Source organism: Arachis duranensis, chromosome 2 (assembly GCF_000817695.3).
Source record: "Arachis duranensis cultivar V14167 chromosome 2, aradu.V14167.gnm2.J7QH, whole genome shotgun sequence".
NCBI lineage: Eukaryota > Viridiplantae > Streptophyta > Magnoliopsida > Fabales > Fabaceae > Arachis > Arachis duranensis.
Genome location: NC_029773.3, coordinates 78,995,925 through 79,004,179, shown reverse-complemented (window position 1 = coordinate 79,004,179; position 8,255 = coordinate 78,995,925).

Sequence of the window (8,255 nt, the reverse complement as noted above, 5' to 3'; positions counted from 1 at the left end):
AATAATGGATAAAGGTGTTTGAATTGCTTGCAACACCGTTGGATTTTGTAGAGGAGAAGATCAAAGCTAACAGAAAGAAGATATTGATTATTAGTAGTAAGTATTATTGGACTTTTGGATATTCTCAATGTGTACCTAGCGAAAGATAAACGGTGTGTGTTAGGGTCGTAGGGATAGGGATAACAAAATAATAAATAAATAAATAAAGATTAAAAAGAAGAAAAGAAATTAAAGAAAAAAATCCATTAGTTGCTAATTAAAACTACGATGAAGTACTATTTTAGTATTTGGATTAAATTTTAATTTAATGTCTAATATTTCAAATGTTCTATTTTAATCTCAAAAAATTCAAACATATTCAATATTATTTCATGGTTAAATTTGATTTGAATAGTTAACAAAAAAAATTTATACATTAATAATTGTTAGTAGATTAAATTTTTTATGTACTAAGATCGAACATTTTATTGATTATTAAATATGCTATTTGTTTGCATCAAGTTTAACTGTAGAATAACATAATATTAAATTTATTTAAAATACTAAAGATCAAATTAAAAGTTGATTAATTTAAATTAAATATTGGGAATAAAGATATTAGTTTACTCTTAAAAATAAAATTTCTTACTTAAATAGGTATAGGTATTGTGACCATGCTATCGTACAAAACTTATGGCAAGATTAAAAAAACACTCAATCTCCTTAAAATTGATTGAAATGACAAACGACCCTTGATTCCGAAATTAAAAAATTCCAGAGCCCCCCTCCTCTCTTTTTTTCCCCCTGTTTACGGGGCGGTAGCCACGTTACATTAGTATGATAAGCCATGGTAAGAAGGATTTGGATTTTCCATAAATACTGATATAATTATTATATTATTTTTATTAAATAATCTGTAATAAATACTTTACAGTTAATCTTTGTTGATGAATTTGAAATTAATAATTCTCTTAATTTATGAGTAAAAAAAATAAAAAATAAACAAAAATACATATAAATTTTTATATTGTAGACTAATATAAATTTTTTAATATTTTAATGAATCATATGTATAGATTAATATTAAATTTTATTAGTCATTTTTACTCTTCTGTCATATATGAGTAACTTTTCGATAATAATAATTACTCAGGTATCACGTTATTTATCAATAGTGGTTCTGTGTAAAAATTAATAATTCTCTGAATTCATGGTAAAAAAAAAGTTTGCTTCCTCAGCCTCCTCTACTATTTAGTCAACACCACCTTTCGAAGGCTGAACAGTCCAATTATCATTGCTCTTTTTTACTAAATCTTTTTTTTTTTCAATCCCCTTCGTGATTTGTTTTTAGGAAGCACGCCTATCAATAGAACCAAGTTGTTCAATACATCTAATAAATCTTTTGGTTTGTATAATTATTACTAGTTAATTATTAGCTAGGTAATATAACTAGTTGTCTTCTCAACAACAAAGAACCACACAACACCTACTAATGACTGATTTTTACAAAGCCTTTACCTTTTTATCAAATCAAACTTGATTACATTATAGGCAAATTTTTAAAAAATAATATAAAATCTTAATTAAAAATTGGATAAAATTATATATAGATGTATATACTAAAAAAACAAGTGAAAATAAAATGTCTTGTCTTATTTTTTAAAACCGGGTGTATTTCATTATTAAAATAATAGAATTTAAACTCAATCCTAATGTTATCGGCAAGTTAAGAATATGACAATTCTAATTCTATTTATTCTCAAATTGCGGATACCTGATTTTATTTGCGATTTTAACAAAAAAATGTAATATAATATTATTATTATATAACCTAACGAAAATGTAAATTAAAAATTAATATAAATAACACAAACATCCCATAAATAACATAATTATTCCATAAATAATATAATTATCAAATATTCAATTAATTTTACATAAAATTCTTTGTTTAAATTAATAACATAAATACAAATAAAATTATTGTAACTCTATGAACATTACATTTGCTACAACAACATCATCACTAACAAGTAAAAATAACCTAATAATAATAATAATAATAATAATAATAATAATAATAATAATAATAATAATACAACGTAATTTCATATATCAATAAATAATCAAGGAAAAATCCAAAAGAAAACTCAAGCACGCAATAATAATAATCAGTAACACAACATAATTTAGCAAGAACAAAAACTTTGACGACTATTTGAACTTGTTTCAAATATTTGATGAACATTTGAGAGTAAACCTAGCTTATCTTTTTAATAAAATCAAAGTAGCACCAATTCTTCAACTACAGGGGGAGGGCAGCTTCTACGAACAGTTTTGACCATGGCGACAACAGAGCACACAACCACGGCACCAAATGGAGCACAGCGACGACCACAGCGTTAAACACGGGCATGGACATGAAGTGCTGGAGTAAGGAGCACGAATTTTCGGCAGGGAGATTGAGAGGAGAAATTGTGACTTGTCGCGGGATAGGGGTGATACAAGTGAAAAGATTAGGAATGTGTACGTTAAAATTGAGTATTTATATATCACTAAATACAATTGGGCTTTATATAAATAAAAGTACCAAATTATCAAATTATAACATTGATTCAGTAGTTAAATTAAATTTTTTTTACTGAAATCTATTTTTATATAATATTACATATATATATATAGAGTACAAGTTAGTCAAATAAAATTAAGGCTCAATCCTCACTCAAATTCGCTTCGTACTCAATTCTACTGACAACAAATTAGATTGGGTTGAATTAAATACTCATAAATAGAATATATATTGTCACTTCTATTGGTCAACACCACGTTACGAAGTTCGAACAGTTCAACTATCATTGCTCCTTTTTACTAAATCTTTATTTTTTTCAATCCTTTTCGTGATTTTAGGAAGCACACCTATCAATAAAATCCAATTTGTTCAATACTGATGGTGGGTCTCTAACTTCAAGTGTTCAAGTGGGGTTCATACAATTTTAAAACAAAAATAAATAAATAAATAAATAAATAAATAAATGGCAAAAGCCACGAGAGAGATAGAGAGAAGCTTCGTTCATTTTGAATGAAAGGAAGCGAAGCAACGTGGTTTCGACGAAGAGAAGAAGAATTGGAGAAAAATAGTTGTATCATTTTGATTTTATTGACTTGGTAAACTTGTTTTATTTTTTATGAAATTTTAGTATGTTATTCTTAGTGTAGAGATAAACATTAGGATATAACTTGCTAGTTGTATTGCCTTCTTTTTTGTTTGATTTGAGATACCCACTTTGTGGAGGGTTTATATTGATTCTGTCAGTTTTGATGATGAATCTTGTTAATTGTTGAGATGCCCTAGTGCTACTAGAAAGATTGACTGTGTACCCATTATTTTGATAGTGGAAGATTTTACTGGACTAGGTCCTGTGAGTTTTTTGTCCCTCTTTTGGGGGAGGTTTCCACAATAAAATTTTGGTGTTTGATTATTTAATTTCTGCCATTATATTTGCTGCTTGGAGTATCTTTAGTATTGCCTATTCAATCGCACAGGTTGTGAAAAAATTATTTTTGGTGCTTCTGCTGTTAGACAGGTTCTTATTGAACCTCAATCTTCCCAACAAAATGGTATTAGAGCCGATGGTTAATCGGTCTGGTTTAAGGAGTATTCAAGGTGAAGTATCGAAAGTCTTTCCGGCAAAGGTAATCCGACACGGCGTGTCCCACGGTGTGGTTGCGGCGGTGTGATGGATGAATACTTGTGGTGGAGGAGTTAGAAAGAGGGGGAGTTGATGTTTAATGTGGAGGCTCACACTTGAGTGGGAGATTGTTAATGTTACAAGTTTGGGAAGTGTCTTACATCAAAGAAAGTAAGGAAGAGTGCGAATTTTATAAGATGAGAGATCCATGAACTAACTACCTTAAGGTTTTTGAGTTAGATGTGGTGTCTTGCCATCTTATATTTTCTCTCACTTGATTTCTCCCCAAAATCTTCCTGATGGTCGAAAGCTCCCGACATTGACCCAACAAAGTGGTATCTAAAGTCTTGGTTGTGGCCCAACAAAGTGGTATCTAGAGTCTTGGTTGTTCTCTTTGCTGATTAAATAAAGAAAAATACTCATAGGCCAAATATGGTCAAATTGAATTTCCAAACTTACTCGATTTAGAAGATCCTTGGAAGACTCTCATAAAAGATATGTTGTATAGCAAGGACATGTATGATCCTGTGGAGGGGGATAAATCCAAAGATACCAAATCCGATGCTGAATGGAAGCAGCTGAATGAAAGCAGCTGAATCGGGAGGCAGTTACTTTGATTAGACAATGAATTGATTTTAGAGTGTATCCACATGTTGACACTGAAACAGTTCTTTTGATTAGACTAGCTTGATCTTAGTGTGTATCCACATGTTGACACCGAAACGAATGTCGAGAAGATGTAGAAGAACTTAAAGGAGTTATATGAGAGAAAGAATGTGCAAAATAAAGCATTCTTAATTAGGAAGCTTGTTGGTGCAGAATTTATAACCCACAAACTAATCAGCAAGTGCACGAGGTCGTACTAAGTAGTACCTCAAGTGAATGAGGGTCGGTCTCATGAGGATTGATGGACTAAGCAACAATGATTGAGTGATTTTTTTAGTTAGATAAGAAGAGAATAGTATTTGAATGTTCAAAAGCATTAGTAAATTCAGGAAATCAGAAAGTAAGCAGTAAATGGGTTGTGAAATATATGAGTAAAACAGTTAAGGTTTTACAGATATTTATTTTCCGGATTAACTTTTCTTACCAACTATTTTAATCATGCAAGATTCAATTCATGGCAAACTATATGTGACTAAACCCTAATTTCGTAGACCTTTTTAGTCTCTTCTAACCTTCATCAACTGCCAATTCCTTGGTCACTTGATTTCAATTAGAGGGTTAAGTTCAAATCTAGTTTATGTGCCACAGAAACCCTAATTACCCAAATATAAGAGGATTATATGTCACGTATCCCATTAAGTTTAGATAATTAGTGATTTAGGAGAATTTATTTTCAAGCTGTTGTTCAAGCAAAGAGCTTTTCCAAGTTTTACAAGAACTCAAATAGAATAAGGGTCATACTTCTGTTCCACCCAAATTCATAAGATAAAGAACGAAAATAATTCTTGAAATTGAAATCAATACGTGAATTAAAATAGAAAAGTAATAGTATTAATCCATAGAATAAACAGAGCTCCTAACCTTAACAGTGGAGGTTTAGTTGCTCATGGTTCAGAGAGAAAACAAGGATTCTGAAAAACTGTAAGGTAAGAGAGAAGAGATGTAGCCGAAGGGCTTATTCTTTTCCCTTTTATATCTAATCCTAATTAATGTAAAATATATTTTCTAAAACTAAATAATATCTTTTCCCATTTGTAAATAAAATAAAGTTTTAATCAAAATTAAATAGGATCTTCGTGCAACTTCAATTGAGATGTGACGACCATTGTGAATCATTGAGCTGGCGCCTAACTTGGAAAATTTCAAGTTAGGCACCACTATGGCAGCAAGCTTGTGGCGTGTAAGTTCTCCTTTGGCGCCTAACTTGGAGAATCCCAAGTTAGGCGCCACTAAGGCCGAGCATGCTGGAAAAGAAGTGCATATTATTATACATCGTTGGAAAGATTTAAAAGTTAGCTTTCCAATGCCACTGAAATTATGTCAATTGAATCTCTGTAGCTCTAGTTATGCTCGTTTGAGTGTGAAGAGGTCAGAGTTGACAGCATCCACGAATTCTCTTTGTACTTGTCTTTAATTCCTGGTTCCTCCTTGTTCTTTTGCTTCTTTTTTCTAAATATTCCCTACAAGAATCATGAAACCAAAAGGATTAAAGCAATATCCAATTTGAGCACCAAAAATCTTCATAATTAAGCATTATGCATTTATTTTTTATATGAAAAAGTATAGAAAAACACAACATGATGCGCACACATCACTTGTCAATATGAAGTATATTGAAGGTAAATTAATACCGGAGCACTTGAACATTTTTCAGGAGACGGTAAATCAACTAACAAATAATGAAATCACTTTGAATGATGAGTTGCAAGCTTGTTGTTGTTGAGCTCTTTGCCTGATAGTTGAGAAGTTTTGGTTGTGACACTGACTAACTCAACTCCAAAAGAAAAGTTGACGTTATCAATGGTTAAAGAGAGCATGTTGAATGAAGAAGCCAGAAGAAGAGAGCGAGGTTTGACTAATGCCTCGTCCCAGTCAGAAGCACTTGTTTCAAAGTCACGGGGGAGAAGTCAAAGTAGAAAACCTCATAGTTCTGACAAGTCAGAGAGTCGAAGCAAGTTAAGAGAAAAGTACAAGCCAAAAAATGAGTTCATTTGTTACCATTGTGGCAAGTCGGGGCATATCAAGAGATATTGTAAGTTCTTGAAAAAAAACAATCAAGGGGAAGAAACAAAGACAAAAGTAAAGATAGTGATAAAAAAATTGATGTTATTGTTTATGAAGATGTTCTTATCACATATGATGAAAATTATGTGAATCTTGTATGTGATGATTTCACTTGGATTATGGACTCTGGTGCCTCATGTCATGTCACTCTAAGGCGTGAATTTTTCACTTTATATACTACTGAAAATTTTGGCAAGATCAAATTGACAGATAAAAGAGTGTGTGATATCATTGGTATGGGTGATATGTGGCTTGAAATCAATATGGGATGCAAGTTGCAGTTGAAGAATGCTAGGCATGTGCTAGATATGCGGTTCAATCTTATTTCAGTGAAGGCATTAGATCAAGAGGGGTATTGCACTTTCTTTGGTAGTGAAAAATGTAAGATTATCAAAGGGGCTCTCATTGTTGCTAAAGAAGACAATAGTCTCACTACTCTCTACTGATTGCAAGTAAAGTTGTGCAAAGAAGAGGAGAATGTAGATGATGATTCCTCTTCTGATTTGTGGCATATACGTCTTGGTCACTTGAGCGAGATAGGACTAAACGTCTTAGCCAAGAAGCACTCACTTCCAGTGAAAGGTACAACTTTAAATACTTGTACTCATTGTTTTGTTGGAAAGCATGCTAGAGTATTATTTCATAGTTCTGGACCTCATAGAAGATCAAATATTCTAGATTTAGTTCACATTGATGTTTGCACTATAGATACAAAGACACTAAGTTATGCATCATATTTTGTTACTTTTATTGATGATTATTCTCAAAAAGTGTGGGCTTTTGTTTTGAAATCTAAAGATCAGGTGCTCGGTATCTTCAAACACTTTCATGCAAGTGTTGAAAGAGAAACAGGAAGGAAACTGAAATGTGTTTGAGCAGATAATGGTGGTGGATACAGGGGTCCATTTGAAGAGTATTGTAAAGGATATGGGATCAAGCTTGAGAAGACGATTCCTAAGACTCCTCAACATAATGGAGTTGTAGAGAAAATGAATCGCACTATCAATGACAGAGTGAGATGTATGCTCTCTGATGCAAAGTTACCTAAATCCTTTTGGGATGAAGCAACGAGGGCTGCGGTAGATTTGATAAACCTTTCTCCTTCAGTTTCACTAAATGGTGATGTTCTAGAGAAAGTTTGGAGAGGAAAAGATGTCTCCTATAGTCACTTGCGAGTGTTCGGTTGTAGGACTTTTGTTCACGTTCCAAGAGATGAAAGGTCCAAACTTGATGGAAAGTCAAAGCAGTGTATCTTCATGAGTTATGGTCACGAAGACATTTGTTACATATTATAGGATCCGGTGAGCAAGAAAATAATTAGAATCCGAGATGTGATTCTTTTTGAAGACCAAACTATTGAAGATCTTGAGAAGACAGATAAGCCAACAATAATTATTAGACGTTCTGCTGATGATGAACTTGGTCCTTTCACTAGACCTCCTGTTAATGGGGGAGATGTATAAGTTGATAATGATAGTGATTATTTGCATGATGAACCTATACCTCAACCTGAGGTGACAGATGCAAAAGTTCCACCAAATGTTAAAGTCCCACCTGAACCACCAGTTGAGCCTGAATTGAGAAGATCTACTAGAGAGTGTCATCCTTCTCAGAAATACTCTCTTCATGAGTATGTGATGAACATTGAGACTGGAGAACCAGAGAGCTGCCAAGAAGCTATGTCTTTGAGTATAAGGAAGATTGGTTGAAGGCCATGCAAGAAGAAGTGAAATTCTTGCATGAGAATTATACGTTTGAATTGGTGATGCTACCGAAGGGTAAGAGAGCATTCAAGACTAAATGGGAGTTCAAATTGAAAGCAGATGAAAATGTCTCACGGCCAAGGTACAAAGCTCG